Below are 23,133 nucleotides of genomic sequence, written 5' to 3' on the forward strand. Positions count from 1 at the left end.
CGCCACCTGGAAACATTCCGGATTCATTAGGTGCCTGGGGTGGAACCACCTGGTCGGTTCTGCAGCCCAGCAGCGGTGGGTGGCATAGTGGAAGAACAACCGCAGGAGGTGATGATCAGACCATGACAGGAGGACAATAGTTGGTGAGCCCCCTCCCAGATCATCAAACCACTGCCCAGATAAGAAAACTAGGTCGAGAGTGTGTCCTCCCCCATGAGTCGGACCCTGAATTCCTTGGGTCAGGTCCATGGCTGTCATGGAGGCCATGAACTCCCGGGCCAACTCAGATGACCCTCCCAGAGAAGGCAGGTTAAAGTCGCCCAGAACTATAAGTCTGGGAAACTCAACCGTCAACCCTGAGAGGGCGTCGAGAAGCTCAGGCAGGGCCGTTGCTACACAGCTGGGCACCAGGTATGTTAGCAACTGAGCCCCAGGGCCACACCTTAGGAGGAGGGATTCACTCCCGCCTATCTGTACAATAGTGGTCTCCCGCGGACATAAGGTCTCCCGTATAACTACCGCCACCCCACCACCCCTGCCCTGAGCCCGTGGCTGATGTAACACACAGAAACCTGAAGGGCAAAGCTCAGTCAGAGGGACACCTCCCTCTGAGCCCAACCAGGTTTCTGTAATGCATGCCAGATCCACGTGTTCCTCCTCGATCAAATCACGGACGAGGGGAGTCTTGTTCACAATGGATCTGGCATTAAAGTACACCAGCCTGAGCTCAGGGGCCTGATCCCTCTCACCCCCAGATAAATGGGTACCAACTGGAGGGTCGGAGCATGCCACCGCTTGAAGACAGTGGGGGCGCGATTCCAGGTGTTGATATGGCCCTCTGTGTATCTGCCTGCTGCCATTCCCAATTGTCGTGGGGATTTGAAACCCCACCCCAATGCCAGGGAAACCAGGAGACCCCAACCCCATCTTGTCGGGAACCATTTCAGGCCTGGACTGACGACCAGTTGGTGGGGTACACCCCAATTCCCTCCCAACCCTACCATTCCCCTCCTCCCTAACCCTTTAAAACAGCCGGCTAGAAAACATATTAGGGGCCTCTTAATATATCTCCACCAGAGGCCCCTATCTATGCACAACCACCTCTCAGCATCCCAACAATTGGGCCCGTCCTTAAGGGGATTGGAGGAAAAGGCAGCAGGTCATAACCAGGAGGGAGGTGCCCTCCTGAGGACATACAGGTCAGCAATGGAGTAGCGCAAACGAGCCATATAATAATAAAAAATATCCACATAGGGCAGTTGTTAACAAATGGGTAGTCAGATGGTATTAAAATAATATCAAGATGACATTGATATTGAGTCCGGAAAGTACCTCAGGTCCACCAATCCGGCTCCGCTCTCACCTTAGCCAGAACCAGGCAAAGAAATCCCAACTGCCCTCTCACTACAGCTGGGCATCCAACCTGGGGTGGACAGAGTACGGGCTACTGGGATAAACCTACCCCAACTGGTCTCTCACACCAGTGGGGTGGTTGATGACCAATCAAGAACCGCCCTCTCACCGCGGTCGGGTCCCAGGTCCATTCAGGACTATCAGTAGGGAAGTCACAGAAGCAGGGGCATAAACCATATCCAAATAATCAGCATAAAATTAAAGATGAGCAGATTAGCAGAAAGGACCCGGGTGAAAACACCACAGCTATAGTTCCAAGACCACGTCCACAGCCGAACTCTAGGCCGTTGTTGTCACCTCGCTGCTTCTGCTGTGGAAAAGGGGGGGCCACCGTGCAAAAAAAAAAACAAAACCCTGCACCCTGCTCCAACCTCCAACTGGGCGTTAAAACGCAGCCGCGGCTGATCTTCGGGCAGCCATAATCCTCGGCCACTGCTGCCATTCCAGAGGGGAAGGAATATCTCCACGCTGCAAAATGGCACCCGCCAGCTGGACCAAGGCGCTGGGCTGGGCCGTGGCTGATCTTCGGGCCGCCAGGCTGCTGCCGCCATTACGGGGAGGGCGGGAGACATACACGCCACAGAAAGCACCTGCCAGCTGATCCAAAGCGCTGGGCCAGGCCGCGGCCGATCTTCGGGCCACCAGGCCGCTGCTGCCGTTCCCAGAGGGTGGGAGGCCTCCACGCCGTAAAAAGAGGCACCCGCCAGCTGATCTAAGGTGGGCCAGGCTGTGGCCGATCTTCGGGCTGCCAGGCCGCTGCCACCATTCTGTTGGGGAGACGTCCACACCACACAAGCCAGCTGATTTAAGGTGCTGGACCGGGCTGCAGCCGATCTTCAGGCCATCAGGCCTCTGCTGACATTCCAGGGAGGGTGGAGGCCTCTGCGCCACAAAAAGCGGTGCCCGCCAGCTGTTCCCTAATCCGACCCCCTGTTAGGCTGCCGAGCCTCGGTTGGGCTTCCCAGACTGTCCCATTTTTTTAAAAGCCCATTGCAGAACTCACAGAGCTCAACAGACAACCGCTGCCATCTTGGGCAAAAAAAAAAAATCCAATAGGGATTCTCTGTTACATTCTTGTCCAGGCACAAGGTAACAAACAAGTCCAAATTCTCATTGTCTTAAAAATGTTCTATTCCCTTCTTGCATTCAAATTATCAGAGCTGATGAGACTTGTAATCCAATCAATCTTTTTTAACATGAACATTAGGCAGCACTTGCATTTAACCTGAACAAAAGTCGCATCTGCAGAAGGAGGGAAGGTAGTGAAGATTCCACTATGTGCCTGCTATACTATGAAGGCTTTTCCCCATGCACAAGCCTAATATTGTGTTATATTGGGATTTCAGGAGGGATAGTCTTTCAGGATAAACTGAATGGAACAGGAGTTTTGATCAATTTGGGGAAATTGTTCCTTTTTCCAGGATATTTTTTTCCAGATTCACATAATATTAAATAAAAAACAAACTAACAAATGCTTTTTCCTGATGTACATTTTTTTAAAAAAGGAATTGTCTCCTCTTCTTCTCTGGTGCCTCATTTTGCTTTCAAATGTCATCATTTCTTTTTAATTATCTTATGGCTAGGCAACATTAAGTGAGAGGAGTGGGGCCTACTGCATGTGATTATTTGCACACAATATTATGACATCTCTACACCCAGTATCTATTTTTAAAAAATCAGATATTTTAACTGTAATTCAGTATTACATTGTTTTATTTTGTAGCCTTTGTTCTGCTTCTGTTGATTTAACTTTTTAATGTGGTTTTCACTTTTTTAATGAATATGATCATTCCTTGAAATGTTGTAAATCATCCTGAGAATTAAAGTTTTATAAACTTTATTCTGTGCTACCTTACTTGAGCAGAAGGTGTGAGGTAGGGTTATTCAATCAATCAATCAATCAATCATACAAACAAAGAAACAATATATAAATAATGTACCTTCTGTCAGGGAATCAAAACCAAATGTCATTATTAAATATAATAAATTGACATATTTAAGTTCCATTGAAAGTTCTATTCAATTAATTTACTCAAAGGCTGACTAAAGTTAGATCCAACCAACTATAGGTATGTTGTGGTCCAGCTTTCCATACAATAATCTAAATACTTTTATTTTGCTTTTATTAGGATAACCATAGCAATTATGCTTTTTCATTGTTTGCAGACTAGATATGCTATGGTGGTAACTGTTTAGAAGAACGAGAAGCTTCTTGCATAATTTGGGCAGGAAAATTTTACAATACTGTTCATGTGATACAAATATATCTTTTGTCTCATTTTGCTGTATTTAGATTGTATTTGGAGTGTAAGCAAATTTGTCGTGTCTATGTTGTCAAAACTAAAAATGGGAGACAGAAGAAAAAAAAGCTATCAGGCAAAGAAGATTAATTACTTCCACTCACACACTCAGATGGTTTGGAAAAAGGTCTTTTTGCCATCACATCATGAATACTAAATAGGACAGACTACAGAACTGACATCTAACTTCATTGCATTTCAAAGCCCATAATTATAATAATATTTTCATTCACGAACATATGGCCATGAAGCTTGGCCACAGGAGACTATATACTTAATTTTCATATATTAAATGTACAAGAAAACAAGTCTCAATACACAATTTATTTGGAAAGAAAGAGAGGTTATCAGGATGACATGGTGTAGGGATGGATAAATCTATGATTTTCAATATTGCATGCACTTTTCCAAAACTTTACTTTGGCCCATTTTTGTGTCAAGTTATAGTTTTGAAAGAAAATACCCGCATGCATATCTTGTCTGTTTGTGTGAATACATTTTCCATAATATTCATATATATGTTTTCCTAATGTATAGATGCTGTCAACTTTGGTAACTTCCTAAGCTGATTCTATGAGTGCTTCTCTTTCTTTCTCTGGGCCCTGTTCCTATCAGTATTGGTTGGTGGGGAGAGATTGTCCCTTGGGTCCCTCACTTGTGGGATGCTACAGGATTCTATTCTCTTTCCCTTCCTTTCCTACATTTATACAGAAACACTAGGTGAGTTCATCTGCTGATTTGGATTCACTGAAGACACCCAATTATATCATTCAACCCTGGGCCAGCCAAGCGAACCTGTTGAGGTTCTCTCCCAGGGCCAGAACCATCTCCAATTCAATCATATCAAGACCAAGTGGCTGTGGGTGATTGGACAGCCAGATCTGGGGATATTCCAACTTTGACTTTGGATGGGATTGTACTTTCCCAATCAATGATGATGTGCAATTTGGAGAGCTTCCTGGACTCACAGCTTCTTTTCAATGAGCAGCTGGCAGCTATGGCCAGGATGACTTTTGCCTGGCTTGATCTGATCAGGGTTTTCTTCACATCATTTTTCATGCCTTAGTCATGTCACAGCTTGATAACTGAAAAACTCTCTACAATGGGGAGAGTAGGAATATACATTTAATAAATTATTATTTTTGTACACACACACACACACTACTATATGTCTGTATACTACACACACACACACACATATATACATGCATGCCCCCAACCACCCCAGAATGTTTGCCAATATAAACAGTTTTTCAATCTTACATGCAAACCTTTGTACGTTGGAATTGCACAATGATGCACTGAATGGATTTTGACACAAAATTGCATTCCATGTTCAGGTTCATAAAATGGAAAATGAGTAATTTTGCATTAAATAAGAACCAAGCAAATATGTCTTTTTAAAACCCATCCTTATGCCTTAATCCCCTTGAAAGAAAGAAGGGCTTGATCTTTCATGAAACTTTTTGAGTAAGCATCAAGAGAGTGTTGGAGTACAAATAAAATTTCCCCATACATACATACAACTGGATAGCTGCATATCAGCTTCTTTGCAGTCAAGAATTTGAAATATTTTACTTTTCTTACCACATGAGAGCACCTACATAAATACAATTTAAACACATAATTCTGATGAGATTTCACATGTTTGATTGTATCTGCAGTTGTCATACTAAACCAAGCCCTAGTCAAGAACAACAAAACAACTGACTTGACAGGTGGATATTATCTTTAATTTTCCTCTTTCCTTTCTATCCTGGGTTTTATAAGAAGTCTGACTGAAATATTGTGGTCTTAAAAAAATCAAATAATGATCTTTGATAAAAGAAGAAGAAAACAGCAAAATATATCCCTCTTCTTGTCTCTTTGATATGGTCTAACCAAAAGGTCTGTGTACTGATTAATTCAGAGTAGTTGACAGGGAAGAGAGGGTTGGCATGAAAATTATTGGCAATAAGAGAGAAGCTTCTTATTTTTCCCTGTTTAGGTGGTTCTGCCTATCTACAGTGGCTTTAAAAGGCTGATCCAGTAAAGATGGCTTTGGAATTGGCTTGGCTTAGTCATGCTGGCGCAGCTGTGTGCAACAAACACTCTTCATTGATCAAAAAAATCAGTTTTGTGACAGACATTATTCTCAAGCTAGCTAATGTTTACATATATAGTAATGTATATAATTCCAAATTTGTCTACTCTCTTTGTTCAGAAAAAAGGCTCTAAATTCTGTACATTTTTAGAAATACTGTAAAGGATCTGCTTGTAAGGAAAGGTGGGTAATATGTGAACTTACATAAGTTTCTGATTCTAGCCCAAATTCCAAGCATATTCCTATGTATGCTTATTTGGAAAGAGAGCCCATTATGTTTATATATTATGTTTATAATTGATTGGTTGAAGGAAAAGTCTTCATCATGGTTCAGTCCAAGCCGGGAATAAACAACATGGTGACTGCTTTAGAAAGAAGGTTGCAGTTTATTGAAGAGGAGAGCCAGACAGAAAGATGGCTCTGCAAGAAAAGAGAGACAGCACATGTAGGGAGTGGGTTTTTATATCCTCTGGGGCTCTTGAAGTTGTTTCCTGTTCCTGTTTGAGGTTTTGTATTTCCTGTGTCATGTACTTTTGACCTGAGTCTGAGTGTGCCCTTTGGCATCTGTGAGTTAATCCTATTACGTCCTGTCTTAGAGTTTGGGTGGGGTATGTAGATTTTAGGTGTCTTTATCTTCCTAAGCTTCTAGCTGGGGGCCTCCAACCTTCCTGAGTGGATTATAGTATTTACATCTACATTTCTATAGAGCTGGTTTCTGCTTGGGGGATGGGGACTTGGGACTATTAAGAAAAAAAACTGGGCAAGCTTTTCTGCCTCTTTAAGATCCTTTGAGGAAATATAATATTCTGCCCTTTTAATATTTTCTTCTCTGGGGATGTGGGGTGTGTGTGACTTCCCACAGATCTTTTAATAGTTGAGTCTTGAATACTTACAACATGTAATATAAGTTAGTTTTGTTTTCTAAGTGTTACAAAACAAATGATCACAGTTAGGAGTGTTAAGCTATTGATGAACAATGACAGAAATATGAGCAGGCTGACAAGAGTGTGAGCAATACTAATAATATTTTGAGCATGAATCAAAGATTTCATTGAAAGGGATGATAATTTTTCACAGTGATTTTGAAAAGTTGCAGTCAGTCTGCTCACATACTGTTCTTGAAAGACCAAACAATCTTTAGAAAGAAGTGTGAATGATCTCTCTAAACTATGTATCTGTAAATAAACAGTTTGCAGTTTTGGAGGAGAGCTTAGAATAAAAGAAAGAAAGAAAGAAAAACAAACAAACAAACAGGAGAATAAAAGAAGAAATGTTCCCAGATTGAGCCAAGAGGGGAAAAAAGGCATTCAAATGCCGGTGAAGGCTTAACAAACAATTCAGTAGTAAAGTCAAAGCACTGTGATACTGAAGCAGTGCAATGTCTCTGAACTCCCTAACAGAAAAACATGACAGGACACAAATATGGACAAGGCAATATTTGCTATTCTGTCTTCTTCACTGGGAGGGAAATTGTTTCATTACTGTCCCAACATTTTTCGAAACATTTAATGTTTTAAAATTTCAGTTCAATATAGGCAATTTAAATATTATTTATTCAATATGAATTAGGACAATGTGTCTTTAGAATGAGATTAATTTAATAAATAAGTATGGCCACTCTAAAAGTTGAATAGCAAATTCTGTATTTCACTATTTCTATGTTATAGCGTGCGGGAAGGGCCCCTGAAGCATGGGGTTTGGACACATTGTGGTTGATATTGTTTTGACTTCATGCATTTTTACATAGGGCATTTTGGGGGAAAAAATAAGGGACAAAATATGACTTCGATGCTTAGTTATATTCCAAAATGTTGGATTCTGTTGGAATATGAAAAAAAAAAAACAACTTTGCATTTATCTTGTATGAGCAGCATAGGAAAAAAAAAGAATCTTTTAATCTGATACTAAATTTTTAGTAAACCTAACTTAAAATTTTGGATGAAAGACATAGTTGAGTATGAATTAAGTTTTTATTGAAGCTGTGGGAAAACTGATCAATATATTCAATGTAATAATTTTTTAATTAAAACTTTTTATGGTTTGGACAGCAATTTGTCTGAAATTGTATAGAGTCTCCTACTTGAGTAGGGGTTTGGATTAGAAGACCTCCAATGTCCCTTCCAACTCTATTTTTCTATGTTCTATGTTCTATTTAATTGTTTTACAATGTAAATACTATGTATCTATTTAATTTAATTTTTCTTTCCATATTATTATATTTATATATTTATTGTTTCTTTTTATTTTGTTCTGGATCAAAAATTAATTAAATAGATGGATAATATAATGCAGTATAAATATGGCATATTATATTACAAATTTGATTGTATAACTAGAAGTCCTGTTCATCTTCTCTGTAAATCCTCCAAAACAAAAATAAGCAATAACAATAACAGCAATAAATAAAAGGTTTACTATATACTTTTATAACAATTCCCCATTGGGTAAATGATCATGACTTTTTCTTTAATTCAGAATGTTCCTCAGTAGACACAAAAGATTTTGCTTACAGCTGTGGTCCTCTGCTGCTCTTCATCTATGCAAAGACTGAGAGAGGCATAATCATCAGCAGTAAGGCATTTACTAAATCTCTTCCATTATATAGAACATTAAAAAAATAATTTAAAAAAACCACTATTTTATATTTTGTGATGAGTACAAATAGTATATCTGAAGTTGGTTGAATAATGACTTTTAAAGATCATACATTTAAGTTAATTTATCACATAGTTATCTGCCTGGCAAATTAAAGTATGAACTGCAGCTAATTGTTCCAGGACTCCATACATCTTCAGGAAAGTCCCCCATCTCTTCAAAAAAAAATTGCTGCTAAACTCTTTCTCTCTCTCTCTCTCTCTCTCTCTCTCTCTCTCTCTCTCTCTCTCTCTCTCTCTCTCTCTCTCTCTCTCTCTCTCTGTGGGGTGGTGGTGGTGATGGTGGTAAATGAATGAATGTCTGTGTGTGCCAGTGTGTTTATCTGTGCAGAATATATAGTGGAATATATTCTGTTATAAATAGCATCTCACAGATGGGGGAGTTAATAAATATATAGGGAGTAATATCAACTCATTTTAATGAATTTGAGTTAAACAAATAATATGTACATGCAAATTATAAAGCAAAGTTAGTTTCTCTACACTTTTTCCAGTATGGTGCACCACTCAAAAATTAAGTGTGGATAATAATAATAAAAGTAGTAATAGTAGTTGTTGTAGTAATAGTAATCATCATCATCATCATCATCATCATCATCATCATCATCATCATCATCTCCCAGTGAGGCACTACCTTGATGTGGTTGTGGGGCTTGTGTGTTCTGAGGAAGATACTGGACAGGTCTCATCAGATGAGTCAGATAAAGAATGTCTCTCCCATAAAAAATATGGTGAGATGTAAATTTCAGAAAGCCATACCAGCTCGGATGTCGCCTGTGTTAACATGGTCCATGCTAGATGTTGGAGTTCCTGGATATCTGGTGAAAACTGGGCTACAGGACTCAGGACTGTTGGCTGAGAAAACCAGGGCCACCAGCTGCAGAACTACTGGAAGAAAAGTTGTTTACCCATCGCAAATATACAATGACTGAAAACAAGAAATAATGATGTGTTATTACAGATCAAGTTCAACAAGAAGAGGATATTTGAACTGAATGCACCATTTATAGAAAGAACAACATCCATAATCTTAAAATTGAAACTCAATGGAGGAAATACTATCAAGGCAATCAACATCTGGGCAATTCCAGTCATTAGATACACAGATGGAATAGTGGTCCAGACTCAAACAGAACTAAAAGTAATGGATAGGAAGACCAGAAAAAGAAAGAGAATGAATCATGTCCTTCATCCTTGCAGTGACATTGACAGACTCGACCTATCAAGGCAAACAGGTGGGCATGGAATATTGCAAGTACATCAGATGGTTGAAGAAGAAAAAAAGGGTTTTGGAAGAATATCTGAAGGACAATAAAGAAGATGCAGTGAAGCTAGTATGCCAGGAAGGCTTACTGACTACTGGAGAGACCAAACTGGCCTAAAAAAAAGACCAAATGAAGAACAGAATAGAGGCATGGAAAACAAAGCACTACATGGCCAGTATATTATTATTATTATTATTATTATTATTATTATTATTATTATTATTATTATTATTATTATTATTATTATTATTAGGCAGAGGGCTACTGCAAATCCACCAAACTGTAGAAGAAGAAAAATGAAGTTTGAATGACTATGTAAATCAAAGTACAGAACAATTGCTGCATGCTGTGAAAACAGAGAACATTATAAAAATAACAGAAACAAAGGAAAAACGGCTGGATGACAGATTAAATAGATGGAAAACCAAAGCTTTGCATGGACAGCATTTGAAAAACATTGAAGGAAAATGTGTTAACAACTTGACATGGGCATGGCTTAAGATGGGAACCATCAGGAAAGAAACAGAGGGCTTAATACTGGCTGATCAAGAACAAGCACTACAAACTAATGCCATGAAAGCGAAGATACAAAAATCTACTGACAATCCAAATTGCCGACTTTGCAATAACAAAGTTGAAACTGTTTCACATTTAATATGTGAGTGCAGCAAAATCGTGCAAACTGATTACAAAGCTAGACATGATCGAGTTGCTAAACTAATCCACTGGGCATTGTTTAAAAAATACGACTTGCCTGTGTCCGAAAAGTTGTGGGAACATAGAGTGAAAAAAGTTGTCGAGAAAGAGAGGGTGAAGATCTTGTGGGACTTCCAAATACAGACAGATCACCATTTGGAACACAACATGCCAGATATCACAGTCATAGAGAATTGAAGCATACAGTACAGTTGATTGATATCACTGTACTAGGAGATGCCAGAGTCAAAGAAAAAGAACTGGAAAAAATTACAAAATACCGCGACCTGACCATTGAAACTGCATGATTATGGATGAAACGTGTAACAGTGATACCCATTGTCATCGGAGCACTGGGAACTATGTCCAAAAACTTTACAAAATACATCAAGAAATTGCCGCTTCCTGCAATAACTCCAGCAAAGCTACAAAAAACTGTGATACTCAGAACATTTTACATTTTAAGGAGATACCTGTTGTTTTTTTTTCCCGGCTCCAAAGATGGCGGACGCGCTGGGGAGAGCTCCGTAGCCCCCAACAGTAAGGCGTCCCCCAGGAGCCCCCCAGGGATGTCAGCAGACCCCTGGGGTGGGGCCAGAAATTCGGGCAGATGAGCTGGGCAATGGTGCCGCCCGCTGCCTCCCGAAACAGCTACAGGGGTGCCGGGACATCTCCGCCTCGCCGCCTGGGCCGTTGGCAACCGTTATAAACGGGGGCCAGCGCCTCTGCCCTGCCTCTACCGCTGTTCATGCTGCCGGGCAAGGGCGGCGTCTCCGCAGATCAGCTGTGCGGCGGAGATGCCGGCGGCGAGGACGACAGCGGCGACGGCGACGACTCTCCAGCTCCAGTCCGGTCGCCTATTCAGGGAGCTGGCAGCCACGATGGCAGTGGCGGCAGGGCTTCCCCAGGCCCGCCCCTGACCCACGACAGCCTGGGAAGGCATCCAGGAGGGGCCGGAGGCTCTGCTCTGCCCCGGCCCCCTGATCGGCTCCCGGGCGGCGCCGGCGCTGGCTCTTCATCCCCAGTCTGGTCGCCTATTCAGGGAGCTGGCAGCAATGGTGGCAGTGGCGGCAGGGCGTCTCCAAGCCTGCCCCTGGACCACGACAACCATCGCAGCCATCCAGGGGGGGCGGAGGCTCTGCTCTGCCCCAGCCTCCTGACCGGCTCCCGGGCGACGGCGGCGTCTCCAGGCGATGGGCGGAGACGCCGCGGACCAGCTGGATGGTGGAGGCGGCGGCATCTTCGTCAGCGTCGGCGGTAAGAGCTTCGCGGGTCCTGGTCCGTGATCCCCCACGATCCCGATCACCGGGCAAGGGCGGCAGAGACGCCGACGGCGAGGATGGCAGCAATGGCGGCGACGACTCTCCAGCCCCAGTCTGGTTGTCTATTCATGGAGCCAGGCAGCGACGGTGGCAGTGGCGGCGAGGCATCACCAGCCTGCCCCTAAGCCACCACAACCATTGCAGCCATCCAAGAGGGGCCAACATCTCTGCCCTGCCCTGACCCCCCCCGTTTGACTCCGGCGGCATCTCCAAGCGATCAACGGAGGCACCGCGGACCAGCTGGGTGGCGGAGGCAGCGGCATCGTCGGCAACGGCGATGGCGAGAACCCCGCGGGGCCCTAGTCTGTCATCTCCCCACGGGCCTGAACACCGGCGGGGGCAGTGGCGATGGGGCGCCTCTAACCCGCCCCTGAGCCGCTGCAACTGCTGCAGCCATCCGGAGTGGGGCTGGCGCTTCCACCCTCGGCTCCCTATTATGCCTCCCTAGGCAACAGCGGCACCTGGGATGATCAGGAAAGACCCCGTGGATCAAATGGATCAGCTAGGCGGCGGAAGAGGCAGCCGCAGCAACCGCCCTGAGCAGGACCGGAGTCGTTACCCTGCCTCGACCTCCTGGCCTGCTCCTGAACAATGGCGGCATCTCCCTGGGATCAAGGAGATGCCGCAGACCGGCTATGCAGACCCGATCGACCACCACCAAGGGGCCTTTGACAGCGGCGCTAAGCTTCTCCAGGCCCCAGTCAACCAACTCACCGAAAACCCCTCGACGGCAGCACCACTAGACGCAACGTGGTGTCCCCGGCCCGCACCCTAGGTGCCGACGGTATCTCCGTGCCGATCAACACCCTAAAGACGCCAGGATGCAGCTGACCATTGGAGATGATGGCGACTAGACCACCGAGGCCATCAGGCCATCCTCCACCAGCTCCGAACCCCCTGCCCTCCCTCGCCCCACAGGACATGATGGGCCTGGGTGTAAGCCACGGTGGCAGAGTGGCCTGTCCTACACCTGCAGCCCCATAGAGGTGAGAGCTCTATGGGGTATGCTTCACCCAGAGTGGGTCCTGGACCACCCCCAGAAGCAGAATCACAAACCATCGTGAGAGGATGGGGAGTGGCCTGCTTCTGGGGTCCACCCAACCAAGTGGCAGTGGTTGGATGACGGTCCAGATACCCACCTACCCGACTAGACCCTCCTTCCAATGCTCCACCCAGGGGACCGCCTTCCCAATGCTCCCCAATGCTCCCTATGCTTCTCCAATATTCTAGCATAGATCTACTCGCCCTCAGGAGTTCCCCCCTCTCCTGGGTTCGTCCTGCCTTCAATACATCAAACCTCGATGACGGGCCCAACCATTGGGCCTCTGAGAGATGGCCAGGCAGGGACAGGGGCCTCCATCACAAGACCAACAAGAGGTCCCTGGTTAAGTTACTTGTTAAGTTTTTTGTCGGGTTAGGGAGGGGGGCGGGAAAAGAGTATGGCTGCTCGGGGAAGGCAGGTCTTCCGGCTACCATAACGCAGGCCAGGCCTACGACCATTCGCGATGGTGAGAAACGAGGACCAGTCGCCGACAATACCCAATGGCGTACTGACGAACATCCTATTCCCAGGATGGTGGGGAACGGCAGAAGGTGCACAAACAGAGGGCCGTATCATCACCGGGAGTGTCATCTCCGCTCTGTACAAGCGGTGAGACGCTCCGACCCTCTGTACTTCCCCGGAGGACCCGGGAGCAAAGGTGTGCAGCCTCCTATGCTAAGGCTGGTCTACCTGAATGCCAGGTCCGTAGCTAACAAGGCTCACCTTGTTCGTGACCTAGTGGAGAGCGAGCATGCGGACCTGGCTTGCATCACGGAAACCTGGCTGGGCCCAGAGGGTGGTGTCCCTCTGGTTGACCTCTGCCCGCCAGGTTTCCAGGTGCTGCACCAGCCTCGGACCCATGGGAGGGGCGGGGGAGTGGCAGTTATCATCAGGGAATCCCTTAGCCCGTGAGAGACCACCGTCTCTCAGATGGTCGGGTGTGAGTCTCTCCTACTGAGATACGGCCCGGGGGCGCAGTTGGGCCTGCTGCTGGCATACCTATCACCTAATCGTGCAGCGGCAGCCCTGCCCGAGCTACTCGATGTCCTCTCAGGGTTGGTGGTTGAATTCCCAAAACTCATGGTCTTGGGCGACTTTAACCTACCGTCCCTGGGAGGATCGTCCGATCTGGCTCGGGAGTTCATGGCTTCCATGGCGGCCATGGACCTGTCGCAAATAATTTCTGGACTGACTCATGAGAGAGGCCACACCCCAGACTTGGTGTTCTTGTCTGGACGGTGGCGCGATATCGGTGGGGGTGCCACGACTGTTACGCCCCTGTCATGGACCGATCATCACCTCCTGCGGCTAGACTTCCCCCTTTGCCACCCCCCGCCGTGGGTGCGCGGTGCCAACCAGATGGTACCGTGCTAGGCGCCTAATGGACCCTGATAGGTTCCAGGCAGCACTTGGGGATGCACATGCACTCCCTGCTCACAGCTCGGCGGATGCCTTAGTGGAAGCCTGGGAAAAGGCAGCCACGGAGGCTCTGGACCGAGTTGTACCCTTGCAGCCTCTGACCCGGCGCAGATCCCAGCGAGCCCCAAGGTTCACTGCGGAGCTCCGGGAGATGAAGCGTCGGAGACGGGGCCTAGAGAGCCGTTGGAGATCCAGTCGATCCGAATCCGACCGATTGCGATTAAGAATCCTCACCAGGTCTTATCTCGCTGCGATAAGGGTGGCAAAATCCAACTACTTTTCCACCCTCATCGCGTCCGCAGATAATCGCCCGGCTGCCTTGTTCAGGGTGACTCGCTCCCTACTGAACGAAGAGGTGAGGGAGGAACCCTTGCAGGGTCGAGCCGAGGAATTTGGTCAATATCTGCTGGATAAAATTGCTCGGATTCGAACCGGCCTGGACTCCAACTGGGCTGAGCTGGAAGAACAAGACATGGACAGTCTTGTCGACGTCATCTGGGAGGAATTTGATCCTGTGACTCCTAAGGAAGTGGACAGGATTATGAGCAGGTTGAGCTCCTCCACATGCTTACTGGACCCGTGCCCTTCCTGGCTGGCTTATGCAGCTCGAGAGGGGACACGAGGCTGGTTCCTGGCGGTCATCTCTGCTTCTCTGAGTGAGGGTCACTTCCCCACTGCCTTGAAGGAGGCGGTGGTGAGACCTCTCCTCAAGAAGCCCACCTTGGACCCATCCTCATTGAATAACTTTCGTCCAGTCTCCAATCTTCGCTTTCTTGCGAAGGTTGTTGAGAGCGTGGTGGCGCACCAACTTCCTCAGATCCTGGATGAAGCGGTTTATCTAGACCCGTACCAATCGGGCTTCAGGCCGGGCTACAGCACAGAGACGGCATTGGTCGCTCTGATAAATGATCTCTGGAGAGCCCGGGACAGGGGCCATTCCTCTGTCCTAGTCTTATTAGACCTCTCGGCGGCTTTCGATACCATCGACCATGGTATCTTGCTGCGACGCCTCAGGGGACTGGGAGTGGGAGGCACGGTTCTGCGTTGGTTCTCCTCCTTTCTCCAGGGTCGCTCGCAGTCGGTGCTGGCAGGGGGACAGAGGTCGACCCCGAGGCCTCTCGCTTGCGGAGTCCCTCAGGGGTCGGTCCTCTCGCCTCTCCTGTTCAACATCTACATGAAACCGCTGGGCGAGATCATTCGCAGCTTTGGAGTAGGGTACCATCAGTATGCTGATGACACCCAGCTTTTCATCTCAACTCCAAACAACATCAGTGATGCCCTCGACGTGATGTCCCGCTGCCTGAAAGCAGTCCGGGAATGGATGGGGAGGAACAGGCTTCAACTGAACCCGGACAAGACTGAATGGCTGTACGTACCGGTAAGCCAGGATACTCAGAACATCCCATCCCTTAACATCGGGGACAAGTTACTACCCCCTGTTGATAAGGCCCGCAACCTGGGTGTCCTCCTACAGTAGACTCGCAGCTCTCCCTGGAAGATCACATAGGAGCTGTGACCAAGGGGGCCTTCTCCCGGGTTCGACTAGTTCGCCAACTACGGCCTTATCTGGACCTGGATGCCTTACGTACAGTCATCCATGCCCTTGTGACCTCTCGCCTAGACTACTGTAATGCTCTCTACATGGGGCTGCCCTTGAGATCCACTCGGAAGCTTCAACTGGTGCAAAGTGCAGCGGCACGGACACTCTTGGGAGCCTCCCGATACTCCCATATCACACCTCTCCTCCGTGCGCTGCACTGGCTTCCAGTTGCCTTCCGTGTGAAGTTCAAGGTGCTAACAATGACATACAAAGCCCTACATGGCATGGGTCCGGACTACCTACGGGAGCACATTCTGCCAATGTCAGCACCCCACCGTCCTGTGCGCTCCCACAGAGAGGGCCTCCTCAGGGTGCCACCGCTCAAGGAATGTCGGCTGGTGGCCCCCAGGGGGAGGGCATTCTCAGTGGGTGCGCCAGCCCTCTGGAACAGCTTGCCAACCGAAATCCGGATGGCCCCCGACCTCCGCACCTTCCGGCACGACTTAAAAACTTACCTGTTCCAGCAGTCCGGCCTAGCCTGATAGCTCTAATTGGGGTCCCAGTTTGTTTTACTATTGTTTTTTTCACTATTGTTCAATCTGTATACCTACCTTATTCTGTACACCGCCCCGAGTCCCTCGGGAGAAGGGCGGTTTATAAAAACAAATAAATAAATAAATAAATACCGAGGATGCTGGCAGCAACCCGTGTCAACCATTAGTGCCAGTCAATTTGAGTGTTCAGTTGACTGAGTTTCATGTTTTATGAATAAAGGTTTTATAACAACAACAACAACAATAATAACAACAACAATAACAACTACAACAAAACAGTAAGTGAACCATCTTGCTAGCTGCTGTAAGAAAATTGGACAGAGTGAGTAAAAACAATAGTGTGACAAAGTAGCACTGATGCTACATTGTAAGATTTACAAGAAATATCATTTGTTTGCAAGCAAGAACTGATGGCACCATAAAATAAAGAAAGTAATAGAAAATGAAAAAAACACCGTAAACTGCTCTAGAGAATTCAAACAGACAGGCACCTGCCACATAACACCCCAGACTTAAAATTGTTGATAAGAAAGACAAAAAAGTCTGGATAGTGGATGTGGCAGTGTCTGGAAACAGCAGAAGAGAAGAGAAAGAACTGGAAAGGATCACAAAATACAAATACTTGCAAACAAAATTAGAACCAAAAAGTAATACCAATAGTTATAGGCACCTTGGGTCCAATCCCAAAACAACTAGATCACTAGTTGAACACCATCAGCACTGACAAAGTCACACTCAGTCAATTGCAAAGGGCAGCTTTATTCATAATAAATGAAGATTCCTTTAACACCATCATATATCTGCATCTGCCCAACCCAGGTCCTTGAGAAGAGGTCAATAGGTGGACAAAAATTCCAAATCTAGTATGAAGATCTGCCTTCCCAATACAAATTGAATGATTGGGGATCCTCAGGAATCAGTAAGAGAGACATAATGGAGCTGCAAGAAAATTGATGAAAATCATGTTTTCTCTTTCCAATTTTGAAACTCTCCCATAATATGTAGAATTTAAGTCGATTTTGCTATCTCTCTTCACCTGTCATACAGGTGTGGATACCTACCATATTTTCTGGTGTATAAGACGACTTTTTAATCCATGAAAATCTTCTCAAAAGTTGGGGGTCATCTTATATGCTCAGTCATCTTATACGCCGGAAAATAGTACATAAATCAATTGAGCGCCCCTGTTCTTGCAAAGCAACTTCAAGCCTCCTTAGTCCAGCCCCCCTCCAACGTGACCCTCCCTTCCCACCCCCAAGAGCCTCTAAGCCCCTTCCCCTCCCCCTTGCAAACACCAGACCCCAGGAGCAGCAGGAAGCCCCTCACCCTTACCCAAGCAGCACCTGAGCATAAGCAGAGCACGCCCTGCTACCCACTATCTCTCCCGGCAGCCTGGAAAGTGGTATTTGGCGGCCTGGTGCCCCTCTCGCCCACAGATGATGCAGCGACCCTTGCCAGCCGGCCTCGGCATGGCCACCCCAAGTCCGGCTCTCCAGCGCATCTTCCGAACCTGCCTGGCCGACCGCCTCCTGGGCAGGGCTTGGCTCCAGACGTGGCAGCTGCTCTGTCTGCAAATGCGCTCTCAAAGCCAGATCATGCTTGGTTGTGCAGGCTGCCGAAAGGCAGGGACTCAGAGTTCCCGTGGTGGTTGCAGCTTCTGGCGTGCCATTTGCAGAGTCTGGAAGAGTGTGTTGTGTGAACACAGCTCTTGCGTGTATTCCAAAGGGTGGGTGGAAGGAAAAGCCCCTTTGGGCTTCAAAAGGGTGGCTTTGCACAACTTGCATCAGACGGGGCTGAATCGGGCTTGTGTCGGACACTTGGCAACTGGCATGTACCCATATTTTCTGGTGTATAAGATGAAAAAATCTTGAAAATCTTCTCAAAAGTCAGGGGTCGTCTTATACGCCCAGTCGTCTTATACGCCGGAAAATATGGTAGGTAGGTGGGTGTGAATACATGGGTATGGTTGTAGCTGAAAGTGCTGCACACCAATGTGGTTAAATCAGCTAGACTTGTTAGAATGAATTTCTGCACTTGGTCTATAACTATTTTTTTTTACAAAAAATATTCTTACCATGAATAGTAAAATAACATGATGTTCAGCCTACAGTGCAAGACATCTTCCCATCCTTAAACATTGATTTCCAGGGTTTCCTAGGAAGATGAATTACTGTCAGATTAAGTAGAGCATGTTAATTGTATTAAGCAGTCTTGCTGTTAACTATATTCATTCTGTTGTCGTTATTGTGCACAAATGGAAAATAAGGAACTTCTTTAGTATGAAAAAAGAAGCAAACTCAGTCATCTCACAATCAAAGCAAAAAGATTGGCTCCAAAATTCAGATTTGTATAAAAACATATATATATTAGCAAGATTGTTCATCATAGCCTTTGGCTTTCTTCTGGAAGTGAATGAATTACAACTTTATATGTCTTTAAAAATTACTTTTATGCTTCAGGGGGAAAATGTAATACACTCACAAATGGGCTTTTTCCTTCCTTACCAAACAGCAGGTGTGACCCATGCCTTAAAATGGCTTCTCTTTCTATTGTTTATATATCTCTGAGGGAAATGGGTGGTTAAGAAATACAAAATATAAATAAATCTAATTAGTATAATGTTAATTATTCCAATAGTTCAGGTTTTATCCACCCTTAGCTATAGAAATCTCCCTTGTGTTAGATTAAACCAATCACTAATTGATGATAAAGCAGCAGCCTCATAATATAATTTAAAATTGGGCATTTTAAGACCACCTCTTTCACGTACATCTTGCATTATCTTAAATTTTACTCTTGGTCTTTTCCCTGCCCAAACAAATTTATTAATACCTTCTGCCATTCTTCCAAATTTGAATCTTTTTTGAGTATAGGTATCATTTGAAACAAAAATAAAAATTTTGGTAAAACATTCTTTTTCACTGCTGCAATTCTTCTCAATAAAGACAGTTGTAATTTTTTTCCCCAACTATCTAACTCTTTTTGTATTTTTAACCATAACAATTCATAATTATTTTTATATAATTTCACATTTGAAGCTGAAAGATATACCCCCAAATATTTAGTCTTTTTAACTATTTCAAATCCTGTTAATTTTTCTAGGACTACCTTTTGTTCTGTAGTCATATTTTTAGACAATATTTTAGTTTTTTCCGTATTTATCTTAAATCCAGAAACTTTTCCATATAACAATATTATCTCCATCAGGTCTACAACTGACTGAGTCGGTTGACTTAATGTAATAACCAAGTTGTCCGCAAATGCTCTCAATCTATAATCTTGATCTTTTATTTTAATTCCCTTAAAATTATTTGAGTCACGTATCTTAATCAATAATATTTCCAGTGTTAGAACAAACAACAAAGGTGACAACGGACACCCCTGTCTTGTACTCTTTTCAATATTACATGCTTCTGTCAAACTACCATTAATTATTACTTGAGCTGTTTGCTTCTGATATATTGCTCTAATAGGTTGTAAAAACCTATCCCCAAACTCCATCTTCTCTAATACTTTAAATAAAAATTGCCAATTCAATTGATCAAAGGCTTTTTCAGCATCCAAAAAGATCAGCGCTGCAGAGATCTGGTTATTTCTCTCCAAAAACTCCAATAAATCTACAATATGTCTCACATTATTTTTCATTTGTCTACCACTTATAAATCCTGTTTGGTCACTATGAATCATTTGCTGCATAACCTTTATTAATCTATTTGCTAAAATTTTAGCAAATATCTTATAATCAGTATTTAAAAGCGATATTGGCCTGTAATTTTTGGTTTGGGTAAGATCTTGATCTTCCTTTGGAATCAATGATATAAAAGCTGTTTTCCACAATGGAGGCACTTCTCCTCCAGATTGAATTGTTCTAAATAATTCTTTTAATTATTCCAATAGTTCAGGTTTTATTTATTTTATTTTATTTATTTTAATCCCATTTATATCCCGCCCTTCTCCGAAGACTCAGGGCGGCTTACAATTTAAGCACAAACCAATGTGCTTAGCAATAGCCTTCATTCTATGTATATGCCTGCTTATTAGGGCTTTCGCCCCCCCCCCCCGTGGCATTATTACAAAGTCAGCTTATTGCCCCCAACAATCTGGGTCCTCATTTTACCTACCACCCTTAGCTATAGAAATTGACATGATGACTTTCAACTAATCACTCTTTTACCCCAGCCTACCTGTTGGAGTTGTTTTTATAGGAAATAAGGATGATGGAGTCTTAAGTATACTGTGTTCACCTCTTTGAGTGTAAGAAGGGATAATTATTTAATCAATTATTGAGTCTTTGCACATGGTAATCAGATATCCGGAAAATAATCTAATTTTATTTTAGATTGGGAGGAATACAGGTCAACATATGACCACAATTGAGCCCAAAATTTCTGTGAGACATCTGTTAAGTGAGTTTTGCCCCATTTTATGGCCTTTCTTGCCACGATTGTTAAGTGAATCACTGCAGTTGATAAGTTAGCAACCTGGTTGTTAAGTGAATCTGGCTTCCCTATTGACTTTGCTTGTCAGAAGGTTGCAAAAAGTGATGACATGAATTTGGAACACAAGAACTGTCATAAGTATGAACCAGTTGCCAAGCATCTGAATTTTGTTCACAACCAATATTGAATGCTTCAAAGGTTGTAACTGAAAAATGCTCATAAGTCACTTTTTCAGTGCCATTGTAATTTTGAACAATCACTAAACAAACTGTTGTTAGTCAAGGACTGCATACATACTACCTGTATTTTTCACATTTTATGGCTGCCCATGTCCCTTAGAGAGGGACTTTGGGCAGTGTGCAACAAAATATTAAATTATAAAAACAGTACCGGTATATAAAATTTGAGAGGGGGAAAGCATAATTAAACTATTAAAGTTAATTAAAAGGAAAAGAACACAGGCAGCCCCATGGGAGCTAAGAGTTTGGTATTGAATGCTATTTATTTATGCCCCAAATGAAGACAGAACAGCATTTTATAAAGGACTGTACTGTGCTAAAAAGAGTCGGAAGTCAACACCTTTTTCTTTCTTCCCTTGTGTACCATCTTTTTCCCCTTTTCTTTTTCCTTTCCCAGAGACCCTCCTTCGGGAGAAGGGCGGTATAGAAATATTAATAAACTAAACTATTAATAAATTTCCTATTTTTGTTTTTGTTTTTCTTTCTATTTTATATATTGATAAAACAATAAAAGTTATATAAGGGAAATAATAAGCTGCATTGATATGCTTAGATGTAAAGATATTTTTGCTTTGAGATGTGGAACATATGAACCTTGTAGATCAGACATGTCAAACACAAGGCCCGGGGGCCAGATCTGGCCTGCAAAGTGGTTTCATGTGGCCTGCGAAGCCATCCTGGAAACAGTGAGTTAATGGCCCCCACTGCCTTGGCCCTGGCCCAGAGACCCACCTTCTGCCAGAGACCCTCAGATCTGTCCCACTCCTGCCAAGGCCCCCATAGGCACCCTTGATGCGAACAATGTAGAGCTGGCCATGCCTACCCAGTAGACCATACGCACTCTAGCCACACCCACCCAGTAGCCACACCCACCCAGGCCATACCCACCTGGCCCCCTGAGGGCAACCGCAATGCTGATGCGGCCCTCAATGAAATTGAGTTTGACACCCCTGTTGTAGATAATTTATTAATTTAACTTACCATTTTATTAAATCTATAAACAGCGAAGGGCCACCGGAATTTGTGGTTAATAAAGTGGAACATTGTGTAGAAATAAACTTGACAGAATAATCCATTTGTAGTTCTGATAAGTAGTAACTGTATTTGTAGATATTCTGAATTATATGAGATATTTTCTGCATGGATAGATCTAAACAGACACTTGGGGAGCATTGCATGAAGACCTAAATGGCTTCAATGCATTTTTTTGAAGGTCTCCAAATACCAGCAGGTACACTAGTCAGCTTACCGTTAATCTTTTATATCCATCTCTTATATGCTTCCTCTGATTTATTGGCTGCCTTTATAAATAGAATTTCAGTCTCAATGGATCATTAGCTTGATCCAGCCTGATCAAGGTTTTAGCTGAAGAAGTTCTATGTTTGCCAACCTCTTTAGTCCAAACTTTGGATAAGTTCATTTTTTCAGACTTGAATGTAGGTAAGAAAGAAATGTTTTAAGCAATAATCTAAAAATCTAGAAAAGAAGCTATCAAACAGCACAGTCCAGTTATTAAGAGAAATAGCCATTGTATGAAAACACGCATACACATAGCTAAAGAGAGAGAGAAGCTGTACAAAGCATTTAAAGAAGCAACGTACCTTCCTTGAAGCATTAAACCAGGTTTGGGTTTGGGTAAGGTTCACATAGCTACTTCAAATGTATGATGTTAATCCACTTTCACCTGGAATACCAGCTAAGGGTTTTCAGACAAACTTTGAAGCTGCTATGCAAAGTTTTTCAAAGCAGAAGGCTGCTTTAATACTTAAGGTAGGGCTGCTTGCTTGCACATCTTTTGATTTTATTTTTAATGATGTCCATGTGGATGTATGTACTGTATTTGAGTTTATTTCTTAAAATGTATATACCTGTCCCTTCCAGTAGAGCTGTCAGTGTATACTTGAGCCAACTGAGGAAAACATCTCAGCAAAAATTATTTGCAATACTAATTAGATAGATAGATAGATAGATAGATAGATAGATAGATAGATAGATAGATAGATAGATAGATAGATAGATAGATAGATAGATAGATGATGGATGGACAGATGGATGGACAGATGGATGGATTGATAGATAGATAAATAGACAGACAGACAGACCAACCTCATGGCTGGGACTGAAGGAGTTTATATGTCTTCTAGGTGTGAGATGGAGGAGAGGGTTG

This window comes from Vipera ursinii, assembly GCF_947247035.1.
Source record: "Vipera ursinii genome assembly, chromosome: 3".
NCBI classification, from domain to species: domain Eukaryota; kingdom Metazoa; phylum Chordata; class Lepidosauria; order Squamata; family Viperidae; genus Vipera; species Vipera ursinii.